At 42.9% G+C, this 18,770-nt stretch overlaps 1 protein-coding gene across 1 annotated transcript in view; it reads right to left on the bottom strand.

The window, feature by feature from the left end:
• Positions 1 to 18,770, bottom strand: part of RAB26 (RAB26, member RAS oncogene family) — an 875,198-nt gene that overhangs the window by 86,722 nt on the left and 769,706 nt on the right. The window lies entirely within an intron of this gene.

Below are 18,770 nucleotides of genomic sequence, written 5' to 3'. Positions count from 1 at the left end.
GCAGGATTTAGTTTGTTCAAGTGTCGTTGTTGTTTGTGACTTTAAGGCTTGTAAAAATCACCAATCAGTGAAACTTGCAGTAGACTGAGAACTTTCTAACTTGACCTCACTTTTGAAGAAGGGTAAGCTACTGCAGTACAATTGCCTCTCTTGGGCCCAAGATGGCTACCAGATTTGAACAATCCAGCTCCTCAATTTACTTTTGGGACCAGGGAACAAGTCCTGTATGCTGCTTTGCTTGCATGCTGTGGTGAGACACTAACTCTACATTGCAGTGGTGAAATGAAAGAGTGACACTTTAGCTGCACACTCTGGAGAACTGAGAGGCTGGTCTGTGCCCTGCTCCCTTGTGTCCTGAAATGAACATTTGGATTGCAGAATTTACACCTGCTTTATAGGAGATTGAGTCCAGTTAAGGGCTCATCACGATGACCCCACAGATAACTAAAATGTAATCACAAAATAACTCACACCATAAATTCTATTAAAGGCCAGGCTAATATGGCAGCCAACACATTGGAAAGCATGCAACATAACCAGAGAGGTGACCTGGCAGTTCGGGCTGGATTGCTCCAATTGGAGTAGGGTCGAGACTTATTTGCATACAGCTGGTTCTGAAATGAGGTAGCATCGTGGGCGAGAGCCGATGGAATGGATTGCGGCCTCGAGTGATTGCCAGTGGCTGAGATGAATTCAAGCATTCCATCCATCTCCTTGTTGTTGTTGCAGTTGATCCCCTTAGGGGTGATTCTAACTAGGCAACCATTGGGCAGGCTTCTAAAAATGCTGGGTCCCTGTACTTATTTATTATTTTTTCAACATTTCTATTTGTTTTTACATATTAAGCACCTTGACCAAGGACATGGGCGTCTTCAGTGGGGGTGGGGGGGGGCAGTTTGTCCTCCACCTCCTGGATTTTTCACCTGCCCTTTAAAAAAAATGTCAAGCTTGCACTGCTGTTTGGAAAGGGTTGGAGGATTGATGATGTTAAAACTATGTCCCACCATGAAAAAATGTCTGCGGACGCCCTTGACCATAGACACAAGCTTCTTCGGCCTTTGTCCTCCTTATCCTGCGGGATCCAATTCTGACAAGCTCTGTTTCAAGTATCCATCCGTTCACTCCTGCATTGTCAGTCATGGCTGATCCCTGCACTCAGGCTGGGGCTGACACAGATTTGCACAGAAATAGCTCCCTCGTCACCTCCAAGTCTGACTCCTCTTCTCAAAGCTCTTTTCTAGGATACAGTAAAAATAGCACTTGTGATCTGAGTTTATTTTGAGTCTTCATATGTGTCACGCCTAAATCTGGCTTCCAAGAGAGCAGATACAGCTGGAAATAATAGGCGAGAAAATCATATTCACACCTTATCAGGGGCGGAAGCCGCGCAAGCTACTGGGTGGTGACAAAAATAAATAATGCTGCAATGTGTACCCAGTTGTATTTCTAAATTGCTACATTTGTAGTGCTTAAGACTTGGAATTAGCGTATATCAAAAAGCTCACATTACATACAGAAACCAGAAAAAGTTATTACCTTTTTTGCCATGCCATGAGCACCTGTCTAGCATATTTCAACTCCTTGTAATATTGTTGGCTTCTCTAACGAGTGGCTCGTGGGCTACTGGCGACTCTCCAGCTACCTGAAAGTAGCCCCCCTCTGCACATCCCAGCCTATTCAATTAGAAGCTTTTGCTTAGTTGAATGAACATACTTATACCAAAATTGAGATTATGTATGCAAGATGAACATGTGTTTATTTTCAGAATGCATAAGCTAATGTTTGAAGAAAAATTGCTGAGTTTGCAAAATATATGTAAAGCTGATATTTGAGTGATAAATCATGTGGCATCAGGGAGCCGATATACAAAAGTTATTACCTCGGTACCAGATTCATTGCATTTATGGCTGTTATATATTATCCAAGTAGAGGCATTCCATATGGACAAAGCTTTTATTACATTACTGCTGACAGCCATGCCTGATGTGCTGAAATGATCTCTGATAGTAATCTTGCTTATGGTGGCCACGAATGTAATCCTGCCTGACGTGGACACTATTACAACAGTAATAATCTTAGTAGCTCTCAATGAGTTTCATTGAACGTAAGTCGCTCTCATTATCGAAAAGGTTAGAGACCCGTCGGATAGCACTTTTGGAGTCAGGGTCTACTGCTTGTAAGACTGTGGGATTCCTTGCTGCCGCAGGTCATGGTGGTCTGGTGTCCTTGTGTTTGGTGAGTGAGAAGGGCCTGTTTAATCGAGTATTTGGCAACGGTTCATGCTGATAAATAGAAGAACCATGTGTTGGGTGTTTGCTGGAGTTCTGTTGCACACTCAGTGAATAACTGCACATGTTTTAGGACTTTGATATTTATTTATTTCACCGAGGTGGATGGTTGCCTCTTGGCCACTCTGAGGTGACAATATTGTCGAGTGGCATGGCTTAAAGCAGGGGTCTCCAACATTCTCTGTAATAAGAGCTACTTATCTTCAATGAAAATCATCCCGCGCCACTAATGCTATTTGTGCTGCAATAGGGGCCACATCAGACAAGAGTCCATCAGTGGCCACCAATGCAAGAGTCCATCAGTGGCCACCAATGCAAGAGTCCATCAGTGGCCACCAATGCAAGAGTACCAGCAGTGATCACCTCAGTGCATTAGGGACAGTTGCCACTAGTAATTGAAAAAAGGCCTTATTGATTTAGAATGCCTCGCTATGGGTATTACACAACAACCATAACTACAATACATGTGGACCAAGGTAATATTTCCAATAAGACTTCCCAAAGCTGCATGATTGATCACTCGCATTTAAATTTCAGCTTTAAATATATTTTGGAAATTAATTTTTTTTCTCCAAACAGCAACAGAGGAATTTTGAAACTATACATTTTTTTCCTGACAACACGCCTGTTAATTTTGAAAATATTACAATCAATTTAACCAAGCAAAAGCTCGCAATTAAGAAGGCTAGGCTGCACAAAGTAGTACTACTTACAGGTATCTGGAAAAGTAGAAGTAGCTCACAAGCTACTCATCGGACATGCCTGGCTTAAACAGATGTGAATCGTTGTCCCTCGGCCACTCTGTGGTGCCTATATTATTCAGGGCATGACTTACCAAATATATAATTTCAATGCAATATAGTGCATATGTTTGTATGGGTTTCTTAACATGGTCTGAACAATGTATGCTGCCGTGAGGCTACTGATACGTGGCTGAAGGGCCAATGCTTTCCTCCCTACTGAGTTTGGTACCATGGTCTGAGCTTTAGAGTGCCAGGATGTCTAAGATGCTCTGTCGTGGGAGAGCAAATTATAAATATATCCAGACAGTACCGAATAAGATGAAAGGCTCTTGGGGTTCCAGAGAAAGCCGGCTTTGTGACCAGTCTAATATGTTGTGTTGGGTGTTTGTGTGTACTACCTTGTTAGGTGCTGTTGGGAACATTGGGTCAGCTCTCTAAAGCCAATATTGGTCCTGTGTGGGATGCATGTGCGAGGTTCTGTTTAATGTGCTCTGTTGGGTGAAGGGCTATCCTAACAATATACAGTGTAAGCCTCAGAGATACATAGATCACACTGGAATCTGTTGTTATTGGCTGTCTCACGTGAGGAAAGGTCAAACAGATGTGACTAGGCCCTGGATTCCCCTGATGTCCTTCCTCGAGGTGTTGTTTGCCTCAGGTGGAGTGTGGGCCAGAATGGAGGCCAGTGGTTCATGAAAAATGGAGGATGTGCACTGCAACACATGCTAAGACTGAGACGCATCGCTAGCCTCCTCAAGAAACAGTCCTCAATCAGCCTGTGTCCCACAATTTACCCCTGGTGGTGGCAGGAGGTGTTTCTTTCAACCATGTGTTGGCACCGGTATGGCTGGCAGCACCTTTGGTGGTCAGTGGAGTTTTTCCCTGTGACATGAACTTTGCAATAACTCTCTCTCTCTCTGAAGGTACAGGAGAAGAGAATACACATGAGTGATTGACTGGTTAATTTAGACTACTTCCCTGCCAACCCCTATTATTATCAGCCACATTATTTTGACTTGGTCCCTGCAGCACTTTGATTTTATATTGTCTTTGGTGTCCCATGTGTATATTTTACCCTGTCCAGTCCATTGCCCTATCCTTTCAGCTTGATAGTTCAAGTACATTCCCCATCTGAAAGTAAGAGGACGCTCACCATCTCCAACCAAAGTAAGTTTAGATGCTTGATTGACGGGGTGGTGAGGCAGCAAGAAGCTTGAGGTACATACTCGGGTGGCTTCTGGAATGCATGTGGAAGTCATGTGGCACACACAGAAGATGGTTGTGGGATAGTGAGAGAAATCTGCAGGCTGGAGAGAAGCTAGTGTTGAGGTAGAACTGCAGCTATGTAGAGATATAGAAGGAAGTACATAGAGTAATAGATTGAAGCACGAGGCGTAGCTTAAGGCACGCAGAGGATATGCTCCAGGGTTGTAGAAAGGACATTGCATCCACGTAGAAGGGACACAGCAGGCACTTGGAGGCACCATTTGAGAAAGAAAGATTGAAAGTTTGCCCCTTTGTTCTGCTTCTTTAAAAACACAAGAATGTCTTCATGTGTGCAGCCTAGCCTACCAAAGTATAAGATCTTACTTGGTTGAATGAATTGTAATATTACTAAAATTGACAAGAGTGTATTCAAGAAATGTGTGTAGTTTCAAAATTCCTGTTGTCATGTTTGGAGAAAAAAAAGTCTGAATTTCCAATACATATTTGAAGCTGATGTTTGAGTCATAAATTATGCATCTTTGGGAAGACTTTTGACAAATATTACCTTGGTTCACGGGCATTGTAGATATGGTTGTTGTTTCATACCCATAGAGAGGCATTCTAAATAGATAAAGCCTTTTTTTCATTACTAGTGGCAACTGTGCCTAATGCACTGAGGTGATCACCGCTGGTACTCTTGCATATGATGGCCACTAATGGAATCTTGTCTGATGTGGCCCCTATTACAGCACTGATAGTGTACAACAGAGATTCCAGGCAATATCGAACACACAGTTTATTCCTTTAACCAGAAGGAACAATTGCCCAATACTTGATTGAACAGGTCCTTCTCCACCGACCAAACACAATGACCCCAGGCCATCATGATTTGGGCCAACAAGGAATCCCGCAGTCTTACAAACAGTAGAAATGGACTTCGAAAGTGTTATACGATGTTACTAGTGGTTGAAATGTGGGATGTGGGCCTGGTGCAGATGGAGTGAGCAGCATGAACCACGAGCTCCAGGGGGACCGATGTTCCTCTGACGCCTCGCATATTATTTAATAAACTCTGACCTTTGAAGCAAAAACATGTTATTACTCCTTCTGATGTAGACTACACCAGAAACTAAACACCAAGGACAATAACTTTTAGTTTCCCCCAATATTTTTAAAAGTAAGAGCCGTGTGCTACCTTTTCTCCATAACTATGCATTCTAATAAAGGCCCCCGGTTTAATGGTACTTATTTTTTGGACATATCCGCCTGTATTTATCTGTATATATTTTTTGCTAATTTTTTCTGTATTTTTTTATTTTGTGTTTAGTCTATAAGTAAAGCTGCAATGTGTTTATTTCCACATATTTTTAACTGATAAATGTATACTTACATTTGAGTCCCCAACAGATTTCAGCTATATATAAGTCAATAAAGTCGTCTGAAAACATTTGAATTTGTAGAACAGCGTAAACAGCTGTATATCTAAACTTACTTAAGCTTCATTAGGAAATGTTTTCTTTTAACTCTCCTCCCTACCTGTCAATCTGTGTCTGACACTCGTGAATGACATTAGTGCGAATCGCCCAAAGACAATCTATTTTCCATATTTTTCTGTATATAAAAATAAATACAGACAGGAAAATATATAGTTTTCTTGTGCATTTATCTGTAAAAATCAGTAAAAAAGAAAACTGGGAGCCCTAAGTACATAACTGTAATCCAACACGCAGAAGTTGTATTTCAACTGCGGCTTTGCGGGATCCTACAGGGGCTTCCTAAGGCCAACCAGTGTTTAATTACTGGGTTCCAATTGGTCCACGAAAAAGAGGAAGAGATGATCAAATACACGTGCAAGTTTTTAAGCTTGGTATATGGAGTACAACCAGATTAGGTTCTTTGGGCATCAGCTGTGGGTTCCTATGGGTAAGCGGTGACAGATTAGGAGCAACGTCCCCTTGCAGAAAAGGCTGTCGCTGAATAGTCACTGATGCATTTTTTCTTTGAAAATGGCTGCTCTCAAAATGGCTGCTACACTCCTCTAAAGAGATCCAACATAAGTTAAAGAACTATCAAGGGCTGCACAGAAGCAACATATGAGGACATATTGCAATGCAAGTAACTACAATGGCAGCAAAGGGTTGGTTTGAATCAAAATGTGAACACCTGCTTTAGCCATAATGCTTTGGGACTTGGTTAAATGGGACAGAAAGTCAAGGGACAGAACCAAATGATGTGAGTAATTAACTGAAACATGTAGAAATAGCTCGAACCGTTTTCATGCAGCGTATAATTGTTGTACAATATTTGTACAGGCCACACACTTTCCACAGGCACATTCTGCTTCAGTTCTGGCTTTCAGCAGCTTGGGAGTAAATATTGACTCCTTGTTTACTATCACGTTAAAGGTGCAGTACAAAATGTTCTAATGCTAGGAAGTGTGGCATAGTGTGTGTACTTACAGGTTCTCACTGCAGTTTGCATTGCTAATACAATCACACATTAACATTCATTTTTTAATGTTGTGCTGAGCGTTAACTTTTTTTCCTTTACGACTAACATCGAAAAAGTTGTAGCTTAGAAGTACCAGTTTTTGGGTGTTAGTTTTAAAAGTTGCACTTCAGCACAAAAGTAAGAAACTTTATGCCGAAGTACGACTGTTTCGTGAAATTAAAACATTCAGCCTATGGCAAGATAACATAACAAAACATAAGTATTTTTAAAGCACACGTTCACCCAGAAGGGTATCTTGGCGCGGAGTAACAGATGTTTCTTGTTACTCAACTCAATGGTACTCTTCCAATGACTACAACTTCCAAAAAGTTGATGGTTCTGAAATTTTGCGCACTAAGGGAGTTGCTGCAATAGCTGATATGGTAAAATATTTGCGTATGGCGTACAATCAGGCTGTTAGGGTTGGTTGCACTCCCAGCTGAATCACGGTTATGGCTCTACAACCAGCTTATTCCACCTCCTCGCTTCGCCATCTCAGGCCTGACGCTAAATGAATCATGCGCTCCAATGACGGCCTCGTTTGCAAGCCAGTAATTGCTTTCTTGCTGTGGTTTCAATGCGCAAGGGAACGAGGCGCCACCGGCCGAACTGCCATGTACATATTTCTAAGCTTTCAATCTGGTGAGCAAAAGGTCTGGATGTAGTAATGGCTGGGCAGACTTAAAACATGCCATTAGAAAAAACATAAAAAATGTTTTCCTTATGAAAATTTAAAACCTAGCCCTTCAAAGCTTGAATTATTTCTCCCTTTTTGGTCGACCTAGCAGTTCGACGTCCCAACGCGAGAACACTCCATTTTTGGAGTAACCAGGCACTTTACAAATTCCATAACATAACATAACATGAGCGAAGCCAATGGCGTTTACAAGGTTGTTCCAAAGTATTGCAGAGCGAACCAGGGAATCAGACCCGTTGCAACAGGGCTGGTACTGTGTGCCACTCATCTTCAGGGACCTGTGTGGCTTGGCTTAAGGTTCAGATGTTTGGCTTTCAGGTTCTTGCATCCATGCTGAGCCAACCACTGGTGACTGCCACTGGGGATGTTGTAGCCATCCACGGTATAGTGGACAGTAGACTTATATATTCGCCTTCACAATGGGTAAATCCATTTTAAGGAGTCATATGTCTTTTTATGTGTGATGCGCTTTACCTTTTGCTGCTCTATCACTTTTCACTGCACCCCTTTACACTTAAGTGTGAGCACCGGATCTTTGGAAAAAGTTGATTAAAACATGCAATGAATAAATGATTTCTTTTTTTTGTGCATATTTATATAGCGCGAACTCGACCCGAAGGTATTGGAGCGCTTTACATGAACACCGTATTTACATTACACATTCAGACACAGGGAGATTAAGTGATTTGCCCAGGATCACAGGATGTGGACGCGATCTCGAGTCTCGAACCCTGGTTTCCTGCACCAAAGTCGGCAGTCTAAGCCGACGGACCACATCCTCTTGCAACATGGCATCATTTTCCTGCCTGTTGTGGTGTCTTCATGTCTTTGCCATGCCTTCTCTCCTTAGGTATATATCCCCTGAGGCTCAGCCAGTGTGCGTGTGAGTCAATAGAATGCTGATGTGTGCCTGTTAGAGTGAGTGGCGAGTTGGAATGAGTGGGCTGAGCAGCAAGGATGCGGCTCCCGGTGGGGGCTTCGTTACTACCATCTTTACCTGTCACCCGAGACTCCTACCTTGAGAATGAACCTTATCCTGTTTCACCAATGCCACTGGCTACCCTGCATCTTCATTTACCACAATGGCGACAAGCGGAAAAAGCATCTAGCATGAAGACTAAAAGGCTTATATGCCTTGTCAATTTAATAAATGTTTTGTCTTCAACTATAGAAGACATCTCAGTTCACTACCGAGATTAAGGTCCTATTGAACCAGTGTTCCTTTAGTATATGACTCGCAGGCTACAGCATCCGTGCTGAGCCAAACCACTAGTGACTTCCACTGGTGATGCTGTAGCCATCTACTGTTTAGTGAGAAGGCGCCCACTTCACTGAAAAAGTACATAATGTGCACAAATTGATGGTTTCGGCATACCGGTGATGCTTCAACCAGGGGCGTAACACAGGCCCCCACAGCCCCGGCGGTGCGGGGGCCCCTCTACGTACCATGCAGGGAGGCCCCCTCAATTTTCGTTACGCCAGTGGCTTCAACAAAGCATGCAGATAGGTACATATTCTCATTGATGAAATGTCTTAGTTGGGGCGCTGACCTTGCAAAGCTTCCTACTAGAATAAGGTCTTCAAGTTGGGAAGATCAAGGCAAACCTCCCTCTACATTACTCCAGAAAAAGCATTTAAGCACTTAATTGATAACACCTTGAAAGGGGCACAGGCCTGCTCGCGGGCACCACAGTGCAATGAATCCTATATTCTGCTGGATGACTTATCAAGAGTCTGAATACATTGGGAAAGATCAACTCCATTTTCAAGGAACTCCACTCTCCATATCCCCCCCCGATCCACTATGAGGTTTGCACGATATATCGCGGACGCAATCGAAACTCGTCTGAGGCGGACACTTGTCTGGATCATTATGGTGATTAAAATAAGCAACATGGCACTTTGAACCCGTCTTTGTGTAATTCCTGGGAAACAACTTTATTCTGGTCTGTACCTGCTCTGTATTCCCTCCGTGGAACTGGAAGGTCTGGACTTTGTCTATCTATCTATCTATCTATCTATCTATCTATCTATCTATCTATCTATCAATATATATAAATATATATATATATATATATATATATAGATCCAAGGAACGCCCACTCATGAAGAACAGGTAGAGGCCACTCAGGGGAGAGCGTTAGAAGATCTTTAATGGATAACAGCGAGTGCATAATGCATTTCAGCCCTACGGCCTTCTTCAGATGCTGCTGTTTGCAAGGGGTAACTATATAGATATATAGATATACACATCGTCAAGGTATATATACATATATATAATTTTTTATATACCTAGTGTCTTTTTATTGATCATTTTAAATATGTCACAAGTCTTATTTTTACATTTTTCCGTATTGTCTTTCATTGCACTTTAATCTTTGATGAATTTGACATGTACTTGCCCTGAATTTGGTATAGGATCATCTTTTTGTTAAGTATTATATCTGGACTGTCTCTTACCAATCATTATTTGTCTCTGCTGATTAGCGGCATCTTCTGCCGATTGATTGCCTCGTTTGCACCATTTAGCATCAGTCACTTTATGTCCATCCAGTACTGTTGCACTAATGCACTTAAATAGACCAAATATTTGAATATAGTGTTGGACTATTGTTGGAGTATGATATCTAATTGAAATGTATTGTTTTTTTTTAAATAATTTCTTTTTTAACACGGTAAGGTGAGCACATTAGGAACAATAAAACGATGGGGACATACCGTCAATTGACACCTAGTAAAGAGATATGTTCAGCAACTTCATCTGTATAAGTATAGGCATTTGGGCCTTGAAACTTTATATATAGTTTGATACAGACTATGCATTCGACAAAAATGAACATGTATGAACGTAATTTGTTGACATTGTATTTGAATGACAATGAGTATGTTTTTCATGTCTGTTGAAAACCTAATGAGCACTTGCACTTTAAAAACGGGTCTGCCAAAGCGCGTAGTCAGGTGATCAAGGCCGCTTGGATGGCCGAAATGCGTCTGGATATCGAATGGGAAATAAATAAATAAAAACTGTTTGGCACTACAAGAGGTCTGCGCCCGTGATTCCCAAAAGGGAGACAAATTGCGAGTTGCTTCATATATATATATATATATACACACACATCGTCAAGGTACATATATGTGGAGTTATATATAGTAAAACTTTACCTACCTATCAAAACTAACCATCACAATTTTTTGTCCTCAATATTCTTGCCACAATAGTTTGTCCCACGATAGTTTGGGTTCCGATATTCTGTGTAAACACCCAAAAAAGAAAAGAAGACCAGATAACAAGCCTTCTCCTGCTTCACACGCAGGATCTGCAAACCATCCCAATTCAAATCAAATCCAACAACCAGTGTCTTTTCACTATTTCCCATTTCAAGGAGCATCTCGATGTCTAGCGATCAGACACTCCTTGTACGCCCATAAGACTCTGCCTGAAGAGTAACTTACGCTGTCTCTTAAAAGCAACTTGCTCTCCTTGCGATCCCTTTTCCTACCTTCAGTGATTCATTGCTTAATAGATAGAGTTGCATACTTTGTTGGGCTTAACACTGAATGCAGGTAAATACATTATTTTTGCTTTGAGGTTTGGAAGTGTTATTGTTGGAGGTCCAGTACTCGCGGCTTTAAATCCCTGCATTGGCCATCACTGTAATCCTATTTCTGCTGAGTATAAACTGTTAGAAGTCACACACAAGACACTGAGGCTACGAATATAGCATACAATTGAGCAATATAACATCTATTCCCTTTCATGGTATCTCGCCCAGTGGACAATCTTGATTCACAGCTATCAGTGGTGTATCCTGTTCATACACTCTCTGTTTGTAACACATAGTTTATCTCCTCAGTTCTAAAAGGCATACTGCATAGGATGTGTATGCTGTCTGAGCTGTTTTCTCCCCTCATAGGCAATCCTCAGTCACAAAATTCAACATATTCATTCCATCTGCTCTGAACTATTATTACAAGTCAAAGCTCAATTGATGACCAAACAACTGATCTGAGTATAGGTACCAAACGCAGGACTCATGCCCTGGCTATAATCACGGTGAAATAAACAGAGGGATTTTGGAAAGAGGTTGTGAGTAGGGAGGAGGACTCTTTTTAGTGTCCTAGGATGCTTGTTTCCGGTCCAGGGAAGACCTGGCTTTGCAGTTCGGGCTGGACTGTTTCCATGAGGAACAGGGTCAAGACTGATTTGCATATAGCTGGGTCTGAACAGTGGTGGCGAAGTTAGCTAAAGAACGATGATGGATTCAACCCAGATCTGTGACTGCGGGTGAGTGTCTGAAAGGTTTCAGCGCTCCGTCCATCATCTCCTTGTGTTTTCTTTTTAGTGGCCTACATGGATGGGAGCAGAGTACAGACTATGTGGGACACAAAACTAAGATATGTATGGGAAGAAGTGAGCATGCCCTCAAAAGCCTAATTGTTCTCAAGGCAGCGATAAGCAACTTTCAGCACAGCTGGCCCACATCACTACTGCACACGCAGATCTACATGCCGAAGAGGATCATCTCCTGGACCTTTTCAATTTCTTTATGGGAAAGAGGGAAACTGATCCAGCCTTCAGCATGGATGTCAATTTACCAAAGTGACATAGGTAGCATATGTGACATCACAGGTCTTGTGACCTTCCCAGGAAGTGATGTCACATGACTTTAACTGCATGAGTAATATAACAACACAACTGAGATAAATGTTCATTTTAGATACTGTTTAAACTTTAATTAGGGGGGGCATGATATGCCAGGAGAACATTAACCATTTTATGTTGTATTACATTAAAATGATGTGCTTGTTTGGAGAGGACGATATAGTTTCACAAAGCAACAATGGGGACTTAAATTATTTACACTACAAACTATCATGATGTAATAATTGCCTGAGAGTAAACTTCAACCATTGCTGTATTAATTACAGAGAGAGACAAAAAAGTTTTAAAAATAAAAACAATTTTATTTATTTCCACCTGTATTTCCACCTGTATTGAATATGGCTTAAATTGTTCCCTATTGTTTATCCATTTTGAAGGTGAAGGTTTTGTTATAAACACATCACTTTTCGAACTTTTAAAATAATGAAACATGGCAAACAACTATTTTTTCTTTTTTTTTTTACTGAACTGTTTTATTTAATCCGAAGAGTGAACTTTGCACTGCTGAATTTATTCATTTCATAGAACCAAAAGGGTAATGTCTTGGGTCCAGTGAAGCTACAAAAAGTAAAGAGTGCTCATCGAGACACTATTTACTTTCTGTTTTTGTCAGTGATGTTGCCACCTTTGAGGCCTGGGGCCGCATGGGGCAAGCCAGGGGTCGCAGCTCTGACCACTGAATGACAACCATCTCCTGCAGATACAGGAGGGAGATAGGTGGTGCATACATCATGGAGCACATACCCAAGACCATCTTTTGCTTTTATGAAAATGTAGAACCATCTATTGTTAAGCTATTTGACATACGCCAAATACATCAGGCGGAGATGCATTCACTGCAGCATCTCCAAGTCCCAGCTGGAGGTAGCTGAAGCTTCCAACTTCTCTTTAAATGAAGACTCCCGCCTGCAATGGACTCTACAGATGTCTATGATTGTGGTGGTGAGAGATTTCACTTCTCACAGGCTACAATAGGACCATGGATGGAAGTGAACTGTCGCCTTCCCATTGCCGTACTACGCTGACTCTATTGTGTAGAAACATTAGGAAATTATATCCATTCCCTCATGTGCATTATTTTTAAGAGAGGATGACCATTCAACAAAGGCGACCGTACGAACAATAGGAGTTGATGTCCCTTGCGCTGCTCAGCGCCGGTTATAAGGCCACAGCTCGGGTTCTGCACAGCAGGGGGTGTGTGCTGCTGTGGTGGGTCAACGCTGAGCGATCATTCTGAAGCTCACGCTTGTGCCGTTGCCAAGCGACACGTCGCCAACACTTTAATGGGAGGTGGTGGGTCTTAATCAATGTAAGGTGGCAGTCTTTCAAGGCACCATCTAAAATTAGACTAAGAAAAAGATATGTGATTTGAGAAGTTGTGTAGCAAACACTGAAACCAGAAGCTGCCTGAGGGCTGGGGTTGGTCCATAATGACCGAATCCACGCCAGATTCCAATAATCCTTGACCGGAAAAGGATTCTCATTTAGAATCAGCATGCTTATGTTTCCTTAGCGGATATCTTGAAAGCCTACTCTGGATCAGGGCCTCAAGGACAAACACTGGAAAGACATAGGAGACACGACTACTTTCAGGAGGCTAGTCACAGCTAAGCTGTTTTCACAAAGACAGATCCCAGGTCTTGAGAATTGTTTCAGTTATGAAAAGGTGTGGGGCAAAATAAAAATAAGAGAGGCGGGGAGTTGTTGTCTTCCTGTAGTTTGGGCAGAACTGCCCCCCTCCTGCCCTTTTTTTGTTTTAAAATTTGTTTCACTTTGGGACTTTGACTCTGGTGTTTTATGACCTGTATAATATACCCCCGTCGGGTGGTACTTCTACTGTGTAGATCTGGTAGACAGATGGACATCTTGTTCCCCCGGTGTGTGTGCAAGAGAGACATAAAGTGGTATCACAACATTGTGCCTCCATGCTGGCTGCTGGCCAGGAAACCCCCCCTTTGTGTAGCTTTCCCAGAAAGAATCTCAAACACAAACAAAGTGGCTAGGAGGCCTTCTCTGGGAATTGCATTTACCAGCTTATGTTGCAGCAGGACAAACATAACCGAGTATAGCGGCTCTCCAGAAAAGTGGGATACACTCTTTTTACCCGTTCTGTCACTCTTACGTCCTTGTGGCTTATATACACAACGATGATGCGGAACTTCCCCTCCATCAAATGAAAGGGGCTTCTCTCCCCTCCTGTTGGTGTAAACCCAGAGCTCTACACCAGCTCCAGGGCTGTTGCCTCAATAAGCGGTGAAGCTATATGCAGTGTCGGCTACCATACATAAAAAATAGTAGGGTGCAAATGCATACAACTCATCATAAATTCGGCAGCATGACCGCAGAGGCAGTCCTCTTAGCTTTCCACGAGCAGGAAGGAAAAGGAAGTACTTCCTTCCCGGAAGAACTTCCTTCCTGCTTGTGGAACCCATCTCCAACAAATCCTGAAGCTGTTCTCATGCTGTGAAAACAGCTCCAGGATTGGTGGGAGCAGGTTCACCCAGTGCTCATTTTGAGGCTGAGGACCTGTGAAAGCAATCCCCAGTGTGCATGTTGGGCTGGCCGTTGCAAGACGGCCGGCCAATCCGACATGCGCACTGTAGACCAGTGCTGCCACCCTGCATTCGCAGGATTCGGCCACTACCCTACCGTCACGCTGTACACAGGGTGAGCCGGGGTGGTGGCAAATAAATAAAATTACATTGACATGCCATTTTATTTCTTTGTGTTTGCCTGCTGCACTCGCAACAGGGAGGACGACGCTCTTCTGCTCACGAGGAGAAGCCGCCCCTGGCCGTATGTCTGTAGTGTGAGGCGGTATGCGGCTAATGCCAACCCCAGTATCCCTCCTGAGTCTGCTTGAATGTTGGGTTGTGCCTGAGGTTCCGGTCTGGAAAATTTGAGGCATATTGTGATGTTAGTGAGTCAAAGTACGTGAGCATGCCTTATCCTCACTGAGGTTAAATAAGACCCCACTGAGTGCCCTGAACTCATCCAGGGCGTGGACGACTGGGGGGCGACAGGGCATGAGACACGCTAAAAGATGCTGCGTAGATCTGTGAAAAGGCACTGGAGGGTGGTGAGGCGGAGGGTGGAAATGCCATCACCCGGGAGGTGCTGCAGCTTAGTAAAGGCCAGAAAAAGGTTTTGTGGGGTGATGGCCCTTCCCCAAACAATGAGGGAGCTGAGCGTCAGTTTATTTACACACATATATTAAAAGGCAGGCCAGTCAGAATCAGGGCCAGAGAGTTTTACTCCTGTATGAAAGAGTGCTGCACCTTCGAGCCCTGATGCAGGGTCATTTTAAGGATTTTGGGGGCCCTGGGCCAAACGTATTTTTGGGGGTCCCTGTTTGGAATATCTTTGAATTTATGATCAGATTTCAGCTCTTTCAGGCCCTCTGTGGCCAGGTCACACAGGCTCTCCTCCAAATTCTAAATGTGTTTACATCTAATATTCAGGGATAGTGATATGTGTTTTTACAGCAGCAGCTCACGAACACACTACAAATAATCTCTGTGACCCGCTCCCACTTCTCATATGTGAGGTCCTGCTTTGATCTAAAAGAATCTTTTCTTTATGGATGTTGAATGAAACATAAACACAACATTTCTCTGCAAAATGTCTGTAAATGACTCGCACATCACCTACATTAAAACTAAAGTAAAGGAAAACAGCATTTAAAACAATCTGTTTTTTTAATTATTCAATGTCATCAGAGAAAGACCCTCTGCAGAACAGAGCTGGCTCTATCAGGACGCCCCTGATAGACTGGGGCCCTGGGCCAGAGCCCACTTTGCCCATGCCTTAAAACGTCTCTGCCCTGTTGTAGTTTCTGCAGCAGACACTATGTGTAGCCGAGTTTCCAAAGTCACGTCATCTCTGGCACAGTTTACAGAAAAAAATGTGACAGGTCTCTTTTTGTCTTTAATCTTACCTTCTTTTATATAAAACTGTCTTACGATCAATGGTGCACGCTTTTGAACAACTTTGGGACACAAAAGAAATCAAGTCCCAGAACTTTTAAGTGCTAGTCTACTTCAGCAACGTTGACAGTTGAGGTCTTTTGTGACATGTACATTTTTAATAGCTTCAACTCATTTCCAGGGGAACAAAGAACAGCCCTGCTGCATTTAATATTCGAGTCTGCTCTGCACCGTTCAGCGCCTGCCTCTCCAGGAGAGGATATTTCTTCAGCTTCTCACATGTTCACTCTGAATATTTTGTATTGTTTCTTTGGGTTGCAACTGGATTCGTTTTTTTATGAAAGTTAAAATGTTTTATTTTTTTCTTGGCTGTACAAAAATGTTATGGATTTATGCAGTGCTTCAATTGTAAAAAAAAAAATGCCAGGGCCCTTCTCTGGAGGCTAGTGCAGCCTGCACCACCCATTGCCCTTGTTAGCTCTGCCAAAGACAGGATCAGCACAACTACTGACCATCACACTGCTACAAGTGTGACAATTTAGATTATTACAGGCCACCCAAAGCTCTAACAATGATGTGAGCGGTATCTATTGCTCCATTTTAATGTATATTGATTTATTAAACACTGCTGTTGTGCTCATCTCAAAACTAGAATGACAGTGCCACCATGTGGTGGACTGTCGCTACAGTCGGGGCTGACAATTAAGTGCAGGTGCCGAGCACCGGAAACCACCAACACAAATTAAGCAGTGGGATGATGCATTTACACCCAGCTAGTCATGTGATGAGGTTCAGAATCTGCAGGGCAGGTTTTCAACATCTATGTATAGAGCCACTCTGATCGATTAAATGTGACCGTACCGTTGCTTGTCAGTACTTCATGCATTTTATTACTTTTATTAGGCCTCATCTACCGACAGTTTTCAAAGATCTTTTATGACAATACCAATACTTACAGTGGGCTTTGGGTAATCATTGCATACCACTGGTGGACTTTCTTGCTACTCAATTGCCTGCTTCTTATTCATCGTTTTTTTCCTTCTTCTTGTGGTGTTTGCTCTTCCCCTGGTGCAAGCTTCTTTACCATCCATTTGATTGGATGAACTTGCATCCTCCCACTGAGCACATTCAGGGGCCTACTTTATTCTTTGACTTTTAGCACTCCATGGGAGTGCATGTGTTTTCTTGCTCTCGCTTGTGTGCTATTTCACCTCTTAAATCCCCACCCCTGGGCTCTCTTTGTTGCACATCTAAATCCTCAGCTCACCTACTGCTTCCCCCACGCCTACCTCTCTGGCTTTAAAAAAAATATTTTTCAACCTTAAGGTGTACCCCCAAATTTCTTAATCCAGCTCCCCCTCCCCCCGCATACCTTCAGGTTTTGCTTTTGTTAATCTCCTCAAATCCCACACCACTCCTCCGTTGTCCCTTCTGCTATGTTCTTATAGCTTGGTGGTAGCTTCATTTACCTCTACCTACTTTACTGGTACTCCACAATCTCTTCAGTTTTAAAAATTTTGGGAGGGCCCAGCAGCTGCAATTTGCTGCTAGGCTACTCTTTTCAGAAAGCATTCTTTTGTGCACATTTTATTTTTTGTTTTTTAATTTACTGCTCCCAGATCGGAATATGCCATCTTTAAATGAATGAAATGAAATGTAGGTTTTTATAGAGTGCATGTATGCCGTGGCGTCTTAGCGCTTGCTACCATGGAGGGCAACCGGGAATTCAACCAGCCAGTTAAGTACGAGTGAATAACCAGGTTTTGAGTTCTTTCCTGAACTGTAGTAGATTGTTTTGGTTTCTAAGATGCAAGGGCAGGAAATTCCATAGCCTGGGGGCTAGATGTCGGAAACTTCTACCGCCCCACTTCAACGTCTTTACCCTCGGTACTACGAGCAGAGACGCCGACGCCGAGCGGAGGCTTCTCTGTGGGGTATAGCGACTGATCTGGGCAGGCCCCGCCCCATGCAGGGTCTTTTGTACAATACACATAGATTTAAACTGGATCCTCGCAGGAATGGGCAGCCAATGCAGTTGTTCCCGGATAACTTGACTTATAGGACTGAATTTAGGGTGTTTTAGTAATAGCCGAGCTGCAGCATTTTGCAGAGTCTGCAGCTCATGTATCACACTCTTTTTGGCTCCAAGGTAGAGTGAATTGCAGTAGTCGATTTTTGACAAAATCAAGGCAGTAATGACCGTTTTCCTAAGGGGCATAAGATTAAAAGGAAGGATCTTCCGAAGGATTTTTAAAGTGTAAAAGTACGAAGAGGTGATGCTGTTGACCTGGTCTGACTGTGAGAGATGGTCGTCGATCAGGACTCCAAGGTTTTTTACCTTCTTTAAGGCTGGGGGCAGGGCCCTGCTGTCCCCGGCCACCAAGCGGAATTCCAAAGGGAGGTGTCCCTTCCAAACATAACCACTTCAGTCTTCCCGGTGTTTAATTTTAAGCAGTTATCCTGCATCCAGCTGATGATATGGCTCATGCAAAGGTTAAAACGCGCAGCACGATCTCTGGTTTTGAGGCTAGGGAAACAAGAATTTGTGTGTCGTCTGCGTAGCAAACGGCAGTGAAACCGAGGGAGTGTATAAGTTTGGCCAATGGGGTAACATATACGTTAAACAGGGTCGGGGAAAGTGATGATCCCTGAGGTACCCCACACGGCATAGCGTAGGGGAGTGATTTATGCTCGTCCAGCATTACAGATTATTCTCTGTTAATTAAATATAACCGAAGGATATCTGCGGCTTTATCA

The sequence above is a fragment of the Triturus cristatus genome, chromosome 10, assembly GCF_964204655.1.
Source record: "Triturus cristatus chromosome 10, aTriCri1.1, whole genome shotgun sequence".
Taxonomy (NCBI): domain Eukaryota; kingdom Metazoa; phylum Chordata; class Amphibia; order Caudata; family Salamandridae; genus Triturus; species Triturus cristatus.
The sequence above is the reverse complement of the archived record's forward strand: the minus strand, read 5'-3'. Positions and strand labels throughout refer to the sequence as shown.